The sequence below is a fragment of the Dendrobates tinctorius genome, unplaced genomic scaffold (assembly GCF_039654945.1).
Source record: "Dendrobates tinctorius isolate UK_male_01 unplaced genomic scaffold, ASM3965494v1 ptg000020l, whole genome shotgun sequence".
Lineage (NCBI taxonomy): Eukaryota > Metazoa > Chordata > Amphibia > Anura > Dendrobatidae > Dendrobates > Dendrobates tinctorius.
In genome coordinates this window covers 56996897-57010438 of record NW_027361688.1, presented here as the reverse complement: position 1 = coordinate 57010438, position 13542 = coordinate 56996897, and the positions used below count along the sequence as shown (strand labels likewise).

The 13542-nt window shown below is 46.2% G+C and overlaps 1 protein-coding gene across 1 annotated transcript in view; it reads right to left on the bottom strand.

Annotated features, from left to right (window-relative positions):
• The window catches only part of CD14 (CD14 molecule), a 33073-nt gene extending 28815 nt beyond the window's left edge, over window positions 1-4258 (bottom strand). Inside the window, exon 1 of the mRNA XM_073568083.1 lies at window positions 4035-4258. The gene's annotated coding sequence lies outside the window, so the exon portion shown is untranslated. The remainder of the gene's footprint in view (window positions 1-4034) is intronic.
• Window positions 4259-13542: the final 9284 nt, after the last annotated feature.

The following is a 13542-nucleotide window of genomic DNA, read 5'->3' as shown; positions in this document are numbered from 1 at the left end:
TAGCCCTAAGCTGATGTTCAGTCCTTTTCTCACAACTCTCTACTGCCATCTTGTGGCCAAACTTCAGTATTACCAGTATTACACCCATCTCCACTATCTCCAGCTGTTTCCCATCTATAAATACAACAGTCCACCTAAAGCACACTATACCTTACCCTCCTTCTGCAGACAGTTCCATATGTCAGCCCACTTCCCCTACATAGCCAAGGGGGTTCTTTCTCTTAAAGTGGCAGTTTGTCTCTACTGTCCATAGAAATGCCACCCCCTTACATGTGCACAGTAACCTACACACAGTGTCAGGTTGGCGCCATTATGCTGATTAAAATGATACAGTACCTTTGTTGATGAAATCCGTCTTGTGGTTGTTGTTTAATCTTTATTTTCAGTTTTGAGTTAATGATATGCTCGTGCTGCAGAGCGGGACTGTGGGAGGGTCATCATGTGGTGCTCTGATTAGGTATAATGCAGACTGCTGACAGGTCACCACTGACCTGCCCCCTAGTTTACATAATGAATATATGTACACACTGCAAAAAAACCCTCTGCAGGGAAGTGCCAGCCGCAGCATAATCGCATGTGTACTGTGTTGTTAATAAATGTTAGGGTATCCTGAGTAGTATAAAAAAAAAAAAATCAATTTTAAAATGGTGCCCGCTGCGCCTGCGCAGTAGTAGCTATCGGTGTGTATAGAGATCTGATAGCTGCTATTGCACAGGCGCCGGCGGCACCATCTTGCTAGAGAAGAAAAAAAAATATCCTCCTAAAAGATGGAACACGCAGCACGCCAATATAGCTAAGCCAGAGCTGCACAGCATGCGGATCCCTGGGCTGAGATGCATTCACGTCTCTAAACGTGGTGGCATTATTATGTTGAGCAGTAAGAGGAGCTCTGTTTTTGTACCACGCAATGGCTCAGTATTGGGGTATCAATAGGATTAGGAGTTTGTGCAGGTTGGGTATAGATGAGGACTGGGAATGTGAGAAGTCAAATGTGTTTTTGTTGTAGCCTCTGCAGACGAGTCATAGGTGGAAGAAGTTGTCATGTTGGTCGGTGCCAGATGGAAAAGGCGGGAAAATGAACTACTCCACCAGAAAGAACATCAGCTGTAAGTCACCATCTATAACTGTACCCCCCCAGCTGAACCCCCAGCTACGCCTCTACAGGAATTTATACAAACCAGTTACAGTAGGTTTTCCCCCTCTGTGTCTGACGTCACTGATGCAGCGGGCATGATTACGTCACAACATGGAGCCTGCTGTGCTGAGATGTGCGGGAGCCCTGAGCAGCAGGGGAACGAGGAGAGGTGAGTATTGTTTTTTTATGGAGCTTGCATCATACTCTATGGAGTGCATTATAATATATATATAGGCCTATGGTGAGTATAGTATACAGTACTACTGTATATAGAGGCCTATAGGGAGTGTATTATACTATACAGAGGCCTATAGGAAATGCATTATACCATATGGAGGCGTATGGGGAGTGCATTATACTAAATAGAGGCCTATGGGGAGTGCATTTTACTATATAGAGACCTAAGAAAAGTGCATTATACTATGTGAAGGCTTATGAGAAGTCCATTATACTATATGAAGGACTATGGGGAGTGCTTTTTACTATATAGAGACCTATGAGAAGTGCATTATACTATGTGAGGGCTTATGGCGAGTCCATTATACTATATGAAGGACTATGGGGAGTGCATTACACTGTCTAGAGGACTATGGGGTGCATTATACTATATGGAGGCTGTTTAGGGGACCATCAGTGAGGGGGGCATCATACAGTGTGAGGATTACAGTGAGGAGACCATCATTCAGTGTTGGAGCCATTAGACAGTTTGGGAGCTTCTAAGGGGTCAGTATACTGTGTGAGGGATACTATACAGTGAGGGGGCATTGTGATGCGTATAAGAGAGCATCCTGCTGTGTAGGGGAAGACTCAGGACATTATTAAAGTGGGCACTTATTGTTATAGGGGAACTCAGGTTATTGTGACTGTCAAAGGGGCACACACAGGGCATTATTACTTTCTAGGGGGCATAACGTCGGCACTGTTTTCTAGGGCACTTGCACCCAGCAGTACTATATTCTAGAGGTTTTTTTTACCATTTAGAGGGCACACAGTATCACATAGTAGGTGCAGTAATAGGGACACATATGGTAGAAGTGGCTCAGCATTGGGGTATCAGCAGGATGAGCAGTTTGTGCAAGTTGGGGATATATGGGGCCATTTTGGAAATGTGAGAAGTGAAATGTTTCTTTGTTGTAATCTCTGCAGCCGAGTCCTGGCTGGAAGAAATTGTCCTGTCGGTCTGGGCCACATGGAAAAGTGAAAGATTCCATCAGAAACAACATCAGCTGTAAGTTCCTATATATAACTGTACTGTAATATCCTACAATATATGTTCTACAGGACATGTATCTGTAAGGAGGTGGCAGGTCCGCTCAATTGCACCCTCTCCTCCTCTCCACCCCATGCACTTTATGTGTTGTAATGTAAATACGTTATATTACGGTGGGATGACACTGCTTTAAGTCTGTTCTACTGCATTTGTAACATGTGTTTTATGCTTTACACTGTTAAATGTGCTGTGTCTGCCAAGAGTAATTGTTGAGCTGTAGTTGAAATTTTAGAGGCAGGTACAGAAACTGTTGGGGGCTGGGCCAACAGCAGACAGACGGGAGGAAGCTGCTTTCCCAAGTCAGATGCTCAGGTACACTAGCCCAGAGCAGGCATGCTGAATAGACGAGGCACTGCCAGACTCCCGGAGGGGAGAGATCTGTTGCCCCGTACTGAGAACTAAAAAGGCCCTAAGGACTAAAGGAGGACTCAGGACTGCAAGACGGGCCCCAGGTCTCTGGAAGGGCCCTCGCTGAAGGGGTTTTAAGCGCCCAGATTCCAGCGCGTGGACTACTGGAAATCTTTGGCTGCTGCTGCTGTGGGTGCAGCTGTAGAGAGTGCAGGAAGAGATCAGGAAATCCAGTGTTGTACTCATTTCATTCTATTCCATCCCCATTCATTAAACGTTATTCCCTGTTGGACAACAGTTGCCTTATTGGACTCTATTTCGCCTGGACTACCGTGGCCGGAGAGAGAACAAAGTAAACCGTGGGAAAAGCTGTGTCGGTCTCGTCTATTTATATGCAAGGGGCCGGGGTGCCCACTGACCATTTGCTCAGTGGACTCTGTTTGTGAACTGTGCCTTTAAATAACTCAGCCACAACTACCCCCCCCCCCCCGGCTGCTCTTGTTACATATCTACCACTATATGGTCTTCATATGGCGGTAATATCAGTGTTAATCTTTGTAGAGAGATATTTTTTAGCAACAGCGCATTTATCTGCTGAGATTCTCCTACATCCACTATTAGGGGGCGCCACCATAGTTGTAATCAAGGTTACCTGGTTAGGCGGTTAGGCGACCACTTAGAAGTTTCGACCCTCCCCCCGAACCAAACCCCTAGCTACGCCTCTGTCACTTGGCTAATAATTCTGTGCACAGTGTAGTTATGCCACTGCTTCTTAGTCATAATCTTATATTGATAAAACAGTGAATTTATCAAAACTACAGAAAGAAGCCCAGTATGTGACACATGGCTGAAATCAGGTTCTCTTCCCTTACATTATGCTTCTCTCAGGTTAGGGATAAAAAAACTGATGACAGATTACCTGTCAAAATATTGTTAAAATGCAAAAAGGTGATATAAAAGTACACTATGACTTTGTTTTACATTCAAGTCTTCTCATTTACGTCTGTTTTACATCTGCTTCCGATTTTATGAAATTCCCGATCAGTTACCAGCTGTTTGCTAGAAACAAGTGCCTGACCATTCCAATCCGGCTAAAGATTCCTTCAAACGGTTTGGGAAAAAAATTCTTTTAGTACTATTGCTAATTGCTCTAGTAACATGCTACCTAAATAGTAGTTTTGGAAATAAACCAGAAAAACAAATTGCTCTGTAATGGACGGAGTCATTAGGTATAACAAAGAACACGCAGCTTAACATAAAACTTGAGAATGAGGAACTTACTTTCTGTCTGAGGCCCAGACTTCATCTATGTTGTCAAATTCTCTTCTTCTTTCCTTTTGCTGCTAGAAGTGAAGCAATTTATATCCCGACTCTCCGCCTTCCAGTAAAGTTTAACTCACAGAGAAAAAAGTGCTGGCATGAGAGAACAGACTTCCTTTTGAGATTCTCATATTGCGTAATAGTAATTCTGAATTTCATCTGTATTCGGGGCAGGATCACAGATGAAATATTATTTTAAGAATTTCTCCTAGCAGAGATGAGGTAATACCAGAAAATGATATCTCACACTTGTCCTGTACATCTATGAGCAATGTATACAATAAAGTAGGGGTATAAATTACCGGCACACAGACTCGGACTGACCCATAGGCGACCAGGGGAATCCCCAGGTGGGCCCCTGTGAAGATCTGGGCTACCAATCCCATTGTATGGGCAGTACTTGGCATAATTCACTTGATTCACTCTGTACAGAAAAAAGCAGCATCTCATTATTCATTAACCAAACTATCCAGTTTACTATTCTATAGAGATACTAGCTGAAGAGCCCAGCTCTGCCCGGGCATAGTAACTAACTACGGTTAGTTATAACAAATTATAATGATTATATCTATATATATATATAAAGCTCAATGTGTGTGTGTGTGTGTATGTATGCATGTATGTATGTGTGTATGTCCAGGATTGGCACGTTCACCGTCGCAGCTACAGCCACAAAATTTTGCACAGTCACACGTCTGGACCCCGAGAGCGTCATAGGCTATGTTGTGAGGCGAAATTTTAACCCTGCATGTTCCAATTCACCAAACAATTTTGCCCCTATCTACATAATGGGGAAAAAGTGTATGTATGTGTGTATGTCTGGGATTGGCATGTGCACCGTCGCAGCTACAGCCATAAAATTTTGCACAGTCACACGTCTGGACCCTGAGAGCGTCATAGACTATGTTGTGAGGTGAAATTTTAACCCCGCGCGTTCCAATTCACCAAACAATTTTGCCTATTATTCTTAGCATTTCTATGGTGTTATCGTCCTTCTGTAAAGCTGGAAATAACACAATTTATTACCGTCCCAACACAGACCACCCTCTGTCACAGACTGCAGGGGGAACCCAGTATCACACAGGATAGGATTAGATACACGGCTCAGCAGTCAGTATCACACAGGATAGGATTAGATACACAGCTCAGCAGTCAGTATCACACAGGAGAGGAATAGATACACGGCTCAGCAGACAGTATCACACAGGATAGGATTAGATACACAGCTCAGCAGTCAGTATCACACAGGATAGGAATAGATACACGGCTCAGCAGACAGTATCACACAGGATAGGATTAGATACACAGCTCAGAACACAGTATCACACAGAATAGTATTAGATAGACGGCTCAGCAGACAGTATCACACAGAATACGCCTCCAGTTTCCAGTTCAAACAGAATAGGATTAGATACATGGCTCAGCAGTCAGTATCACACAGGAGAGGAATAGATACACGGCTCAGCAGTCAGTATCACACAGGATAGGATTAGATACACAGCTCAGCAGTCAGTATCACACAGGATAGGAATAGATACACGGCTCAGCAGACAGTATCACACAGGATAGGATTAGATACACAGCTCAGCACACAGTTTCACACAGAATAGTATTAGATAGACGGCTCAGCAGACAGTATCACACAGAATACGCCTCCAGTTTCCAGTTCAAACAGAATAGGATTAGATACACGGCTCAGCAGTCAGTATCACACAGGATAGGATTAGATACACAGCTGAGCAGTCAGTAACACACATGACAAGAGTAGGTACACGGCTCAGCAGTCAGTATCACACAGGATAGGGTTAGATACACTGCTCAGCAGATGGTATCACACAGGATAGGATTAGATACACTGCTCAGCAGTCAGTATCACACAGGATTGAATTAGATACACGGCTGAGCAGTCTGTAACACATGATAGAGCCACCGGACTACTACCCCTAATATCCCACATCATCCCGTCAGCCTGGGGTCAAAACCAGAGTGCTAAGTGGAATGGTCCTAACTTCCATACCAGGGATCCCTTTAAGAGAGGCCTGGTGTCAGAACCAGAGTGCTGAGTGGATTTGCCATGACTTCCATACCAATGATCCCTTTAATAGAAGCCTGGGGTGAGAATCAGTGCTGAGGGATTTACCATAACTTTCATACCGGAGATCCCTTTTTAAGAGAGGCCTGGGGTCAGTACCAAAGCGCAGAGTGGATTTGCCCTCACTTCCATACCAGGGATCCCTTTAGAGGGTCCTTGGGTCAGAACCAGAGCACTGAGTGGATTTGCCCTAACTTCCATACCGGGGATCCCTTTAAGAGAGCCTGGGATCAGAACCAGAGCGCTGAGTGGATTTGCCCTGACTTGCATACCAATGATCCCTTTAATAGAACCCTGGGGTCAGAATCAGAGCACTGTGGGATTTGCCCTAACTTCCATACAGGAGATCTCTTTAAGAGAGCCTGGGATCAGTACCAGAGCATTTGAAGGCAATTGCCCTGACTTAAATACCGGAGATCCCTTTAAGAAAGGCCTGGGGTCAGAACCAAAGCGAAGAGTGGATTTGTCCTAAATTCCATACCAATGATCCCTTTAAGAGAAACTGGGGTCAGAACCACAGAGCTGAGTGGAACGGTCCTAACTTCCATACCGGAGATCCCTTTAAGAGAGGCCTGGAGTCAAAACCAAAGCGCTGGATGGATTTGCTCTGACTTCCATACCAATGATCCCTTTAAGAGGGAAGAAGTGCCTATATGATGGAGAATGTGTGATGTGAATATGGGCACGGGAGGGGGGATTCATTTCTGTCATGTGCTTTGTGCTCCTTTTTGGGGGGCAGACAATGGCTGGGAGCTTATGTTCCCGGGGATGCTAGATTTCTCCCACCATGTCAGTGTCTGCTGAGGTGTTGTCAAGTGGGAAAACTTTCTCACAGCAACCAATCACAGCTCAGCTTCTTTTAATCAGCTCTGGTGAAATGAGAGATGCTTAGCGATTGGTTGCATGGAAAACTGTTGGTCATAGTGTGGTAGGGGGCCGGGATTGGGGGGGTGGACTACTGTTTACCCTGTCTGGATGACACAGACACCAGGCGATGCAAGGACGAGGTGGAGACAGATTTCGATAGTAACAGTTCCGGATTTATTCGTCGTCCTCCTGACGACCACAACCACGCACCGCAGCCTCTTTACAGTTCTCTGTCTCCAGGCCCGGGTACCTGCACCTTTGCTCCAGTCGAAGTAACGTCCCTCGCAGATCTTTTGCTGGGGCTGTCCTAGACCAATCTACCGCCAGCGCTTCACCTGCCCGAGGTCGTCATCCAATCGATACCCCTGGGGCCTCGTCTGTCCTGCGGTCCGTCGTGTCAGGGCCACCCCCAGACTGTCTCTTTGCTGTCCGTCCCCTGGTCGAGCTCTTCTCTCTTCACCGTCTTCTACCGAGCTCCTCCCTGGACTAGCCTGCCTGGAACCCTATCCTGTTCTATTTATCCCCTCTCACCGGGAATTCCCCTCCTGGGTTCCTATCTCCCCGCCCCCCATGACTAATCGAGAGCCCACCGGATCTGTCTAGTATTAAGTATCTTGTGTTATGAATGAGTCACCGTAGGAGGCAAAAACAGAAATACAAGCTAAGTCCAGAAAACAAGAGAAGTTGGCAACTATCAGATTGCAGACCCCTGAACCTATCAACACAACTAGCAGTAGCCGTGGGGGGTTCCTACGATGCCCTAGACCCCTCGATCACAGCCGGAGAATTAAATAGGCCTAAAGAAAGAAAGGGGAAATCTAAACTGCCCCAGAGCAGACCCCAAAGCAATAGGCAGCCCCCAACATATAATGACGGTGAAGCAAGATGAAAACACTAACACAGACAGAAAGATAGACTGAGCAAAGACGGGGCCCAAAACTACCTAGATAGGAAAGGACAGGAAGGCTGCTGTCTGCAATCTGCCAAAACCCTATCAAAGACATAAGCCAACAAGCTTATATGAAAAAGGCCCTGAAGCAGCTAGGCTTCAAAAACTAAATCAGCACTCAGGTATTTTCAGAAGACAGAGCTAAAGGAATTCAGCACACCCCAGCAGGGAATGGCAGAAATCCAGAAAAACAAAGCAAAACAAAGTCAAAGCACCAATGCAAAATGCCGAGCAGCAAACTTAGCTTTAGAGGAGCAGGAATTCAGACTGGTCTCCAAGGATCCCACAGAGAAATCACCCGCAGGGCAGAAGGGCGTCGGCAGCCTTATATCCAGTCAGTAACTCCACTCAGCCAGTCATCATCATCAGCCTCAGGTGTTTGATAATCAGGTTCACTACCTTTCTTTACCAGAATAGGGAGTTCCTCGGGCCTCAGAAGTGAAGGGGAAAATGAACTCACAACAATCTTGGCAGCGTCAACATACATTCAATTTTTGTGACTAGTAGGGATGAGTGAGAGTCAGGGGCGAACACACAGCATGTATAGCCAGTGCGGATACTCTGGGGCCCGGAGGTTGAGGGGGACCAGTGCAGCTTGACTAACACTGAGAGCAATTTGGCCTGTTTCTCCAGCCCTGAGGGGTCCTTGGCAAGATTGCCCTCATGTGTGGCAGGAAGAGAGTGATCCCTGCAGCTCCGCTGCACACAGGAGCAAAATGAGAGTGAAGCTGAAGGGATCTGTTATTGGCTTACTGCCCACGCTTCCTGTCTGACACAGTCACAAGGCTGATGACGTCAGCATTCATCATGCTTCTGTGTCAGATAGACAGCTGCCAGCGATGATGATGCTGGGGGGGAACGTGCGGTGAGGTGTGTGTGTATTTGTGTGTGGGTGTGTGGAGGTGGTGGAGAGGACAATGATTAGGGTAGTGGAGAGGAAAATGATGAGGGTGGTGGAGAGCAGGGGCATAACTACCACGGTCGCAGCAGTCGCCACTGCGACCTGGCCCACAGAGAGTCAGGGGCCCGGCAGGTCAAAGCATGATCTCTCCCATCCATCCCGGTTCTCGCGGGACAGTCCCGTTTTTGACACCCCCCCGAGTCCCGCCCAGGAGTCTATTCTTCTTGCACTGCACTGAGCCACCACGCCCCCCCATGCACCGACCCCATCCTCGCCCTCCCAGAGACACCCACCGCAGCCTGCAATGACGTCCTAGGCTGTTCTGTGGCTGTGCGCACAGGACCTGTGATGAGGTCATAGGAGGGGAGGAGTCAGGGGTCATATGATCAGGAGCCTCCATGTCTGCAGGACTCTGCTGTGCTGGTTTTCATGGTGCTGGGAGAGGGTAAGTGTATGTGTGGGGTCAGGAGGGGTTTACAGTGTGGATGTAACAGAGCGTGTGTGTACAAGGTGTACGGAGCAGAGCCACGTGTGTACGAGGTGTACGGAGCAGAGCCATGTGTGTACAAGGTGTATGGAGCGGAGCTGTGCGTGTACGAAGTGAGCGGAGCTGCGTGTGTACGAAGCGAAGCTGTGTGTGTGTGCGAGGTGTACGGAGCAGAGCTGTGTGTGTACGAGGTGTATGGAGCAGAGCCAAGTGTGTACGAGGTATATGGAGCGGAGCCGTGTGTGTACGAGGTGTACGGAGAGCAGACGCATCTATACGAGGTGTACGGAGCGGAGCCGTGTGTATGAGGTGTACGGAGAGGAGCCGTGTGTGTAGAAGGTAGCGGAGCTGTGTATGTACGAGGTGTACGGAGCTGAGCCGTGTGTGTACGAGGTGTACGGAGAGGAGCAGCATGTGTGTACGGAGCGGAGCAGCATGTACGAGGTGTACGGAGCTGAGCCGTGTGTGTACGAGGTGTACGGAGAGGAGCAGCGTGTGTACAAGGTGTACGGAGCGGAGCAGCATGTACGAGGTGTACGGAGGGGAGCAGTGTGTGTAGAAGGTGTACGGAGTGGAGCCGTGTGTGTAGAAGGTGTACGGAGAGGAGCCGTGTATGTACGAGGTGTATGGAGCAGAGCTGTGTGTGTAGAAAGTGTACGGAGCGGAGCTGTGTGTATACAAGGTGTACGGAGTGGAGCCGCGTGTGTACGAGGTGTACAGAGTGGAGCCATTTGTGTAGAAGGTTACGGAGCGGAGCCATATGTGTACAAGGTGTACGGAGCGGAGCCCTGTGTGTACAAGGTGTACGGAGCGGAGCCGTGTGTGTACAAGGTGTACGGAGTGGAACCGTGTGTGTACGAGGTGTACGGAGCAGAGCTGCGTGTGTAGAAGGTGTACGGAGTGGATCCGCATGTGTACGAGGTGTACGGAGCGGAGCTGTGTGTGTAGAAGGTGTACGGACTGGAGCTGTGTGTATACAAGGTGTACGGATCAGAGCCGTGTGTGTATGAGGTGTACAGAGTGGAGATGTGTGTGTATGTTGGCATGGGGGGGCCCATTTGAAAGTGCGCACCGGAGCCCATAACTTTGTAGTTACGCCACTGGTGGAGAGGGTACTGATGGGGGTGGTAGAGAGGGCAATGATGAGGGTTGTGGAGGAGGGTCCTAAGCCCCTGTTAGCGTCCTCCTCCATCTCACAATTCATTGCGATGCTATCGTGGACTTATAATTTATTGGGGAGTGGGAGAGGAAGCGATAAGGTGCATGGGACCCTATATAATGAATTTAAAGGTGGGAGAAGACACTGTCATGGACTTGTAATGGAGATGGGAGGTGGCGGAGGATGCACAGAATCTTATAGCTTCTTCTCCCACTTTCAGATTCATTATGATTCTATCAAGGACATATAATGAATGAGGGGGACACAGGACAGGGACTAAAGCTTTGTGCACACGTTCAGGATTTACAGGAGAAAATTCTGCTGCATATTCTAATATGTTGACAGGAAGAAAGTTGCGTAAAATACATTTTTTCCACCATTTTTGCCATGCTTTTGTTACGTATTTTTCCCCAATAGTAGGGGTGAATACGCTGCAAGAATCGACATTATGCAGATTTTAATCTGCAGCAAATCTACAAGAAAAAATAAGCAGCATGTGCATGAGACTTCAAGGATCTCATTCACATCGCTTGTATTGTAAAACCTTGCGGACTGTCCATGTGCACATAGCCTTACAGTTAATTCAGGGGCAGACACTGACAGCTTGGGGCCCCTGTGCAAGAAATATGTCTGGGCCCCCTTCCTTTTATGGCGACAAAGATATACAGTATATATATATATATATATATATATATATATATATATATACGCATAGTTGTGGCCAAAAGTATTGACACCCCTGCAATTTTGTCAGATAATACTCAGTTTCTTCCCGAAAATGATTACAAACACAAATTCTTTGGTATTATTATCTTCATTTAATTTGTCTTAAATGAAAAAACACTAAAAGAATTGTCCTAAAGGCAAATTGGATATAATTCCACACCAAACATAAAAAAGAGGGTGGACAAAAGTAATCAAATCGCATCAAAATATACCATCATTTTACTTTTCTACTCAGGGATATACAGGGGTTGGACAAAATAATGGAAACACCTAACGTTTTGGCATCATAATCTTCGAACATGTTATACACTATGTTCCAAATTATTATGGAAATGATATTTTTCTCTGATTTTCCTAAGTGGCCGGTGCAAATGACAGTCAGTCTAATAAAAGTCATCACCGGTTAGAGTATGCATTGAATTTTATTGAAGAAACCTCCCAATGATAACAGTATAATCTACAAAATGAATAAAAACTCAAAATGCACTGTTCCAAATTATTAGGCACAGTAGAATTTCTAAACATTTGATATGTTTTAACCCCTTTCTGCCATGAGATGTACTATCCCGTCCATGTGCCCTGGGACTTAATTTCCAGGGACGGGATAGTACGTCATAGCGATCAGCGGCGCCCACGTGGTGAGCGCCGCTGATCGCGGCCGGGTGTCAGCTGATTATCACAGCTGAAACCCGGCACAATGTGTCAGGGGGGGTCACGGACCGCCCCCGACATGTTAACCCCTTGTACACCGCAATCAAACACGATTGCGGTGTACCGGGGGTTAAAGGGAAGCATCGGCAGGGAGGGGGCTCCCTCCGTGCTTCCGTGAGCCCCCCACGGCAGCGCAATGTGCAGCGCTGTTGCGGGGGGCTCTTTCCCTACAGGCCCCCGGATCCAAGATGGTGACGGGGACCTTCGGGGGCCTGTAGGGAGCTGACTTCCTCACTGCCTGCAAAGCACGGGCATGAGGAAGTCTGCAGCAGTGCCTGTGACAGATCGCTGATCTGTCACAGTGATCTGTGATGTGACAGATCAGCGATCTGTCACAGGACAGTGATGTCCCACCTGGGACAATGTAATAAAGTTAAAAAAAAAAAAAAGGTATAAAAATAATTTAAAAAAAATCGCTAAATAAATTAGTAAAAAAAAAAAAAATATTCCCCAATAAATTCATTTTTTGAAAATAAAAAAAAAACAATAAAAGTACACATATTTGGTATCGCCGCGTCCGTAACGACCTGCCCTATAAAACTGTCCCATTAGTTAACCCCTTTAGCGAACCCCTTAAAAAATAAAAATAAAAAACGAAGCAAAAAATAATGATTTATTATCATACCACCGAACAAAAAGGGCAATAACGCGCAATCAAAAAGCCGAATATAAATATCCATGGTACCGCTGAAAACGTCAGCTTGTCCCGCAAAAAACGAGCCACCATACAGCATCATCAGCGAAAAAATAAAAAAGTTATAGCTCGCAGAATAAAGCGATGCACAAATAATTATTTTTTATATAAAATAGTTTTCATTGCATAAAAGCGCCAAAACATAAAAAAGACCTAAATGAGGTATCACTGTTACCGTACTGACCCGAAGAATAAAAGCGCTTTATCAATTTTACCACACGCGGAACGGTGTAAACACACCCCCCAAAAGAAATTCATGAAACGCTGGTTTTTGTTCATTCTGCGTCCCAAAAATCGGAATAAAAAGCGATCAAAAAATGTCACGTGCCCGAAAATGGTACCAATAAAAACGTCAACTCGTCCCGCAAAGAATAAGGCCTCATATGACTCGGTGGGTCAAAATATGGGAAAATTATAGCTCTCAGTATGTGGTGATGCAAAAACTATTTTTACAATAAAAAGCGTCTTTTAGCGTGCGACAGCCGCCAAACATAAAAACCGCCATAAATAGTAAATCAAACCCCCCGTTATCACCCCCTTAGTTAGGGAAAAATAATAAAATAAAAAAAGTATTTATTTCCATTTTCCCATTAGGGTTAGGGTTAGGGCTAGGGTTAGGGCTTGGGTTAGGGCTGAGATTAGGGTTAGGGGTGTGTTGGGGTTAGGGTTGGAGTTATAATTGGGGGGTTTCCACTGTTTGGGCACATCAGGTGCTCTCCAAATGCAACATGGCGTCTGATCTCAATTCCAGCCAATTCTGCGTTGAAAAAGTCAAATGGTGCTCCTTCCCTTCCAAGCTCTGCCATGCGCCCAAACAGTGTTTTACCCCCACATATAGGGTATCAGCATACTCAGGACAAATTGCAAAACAACTTTTGGGGTC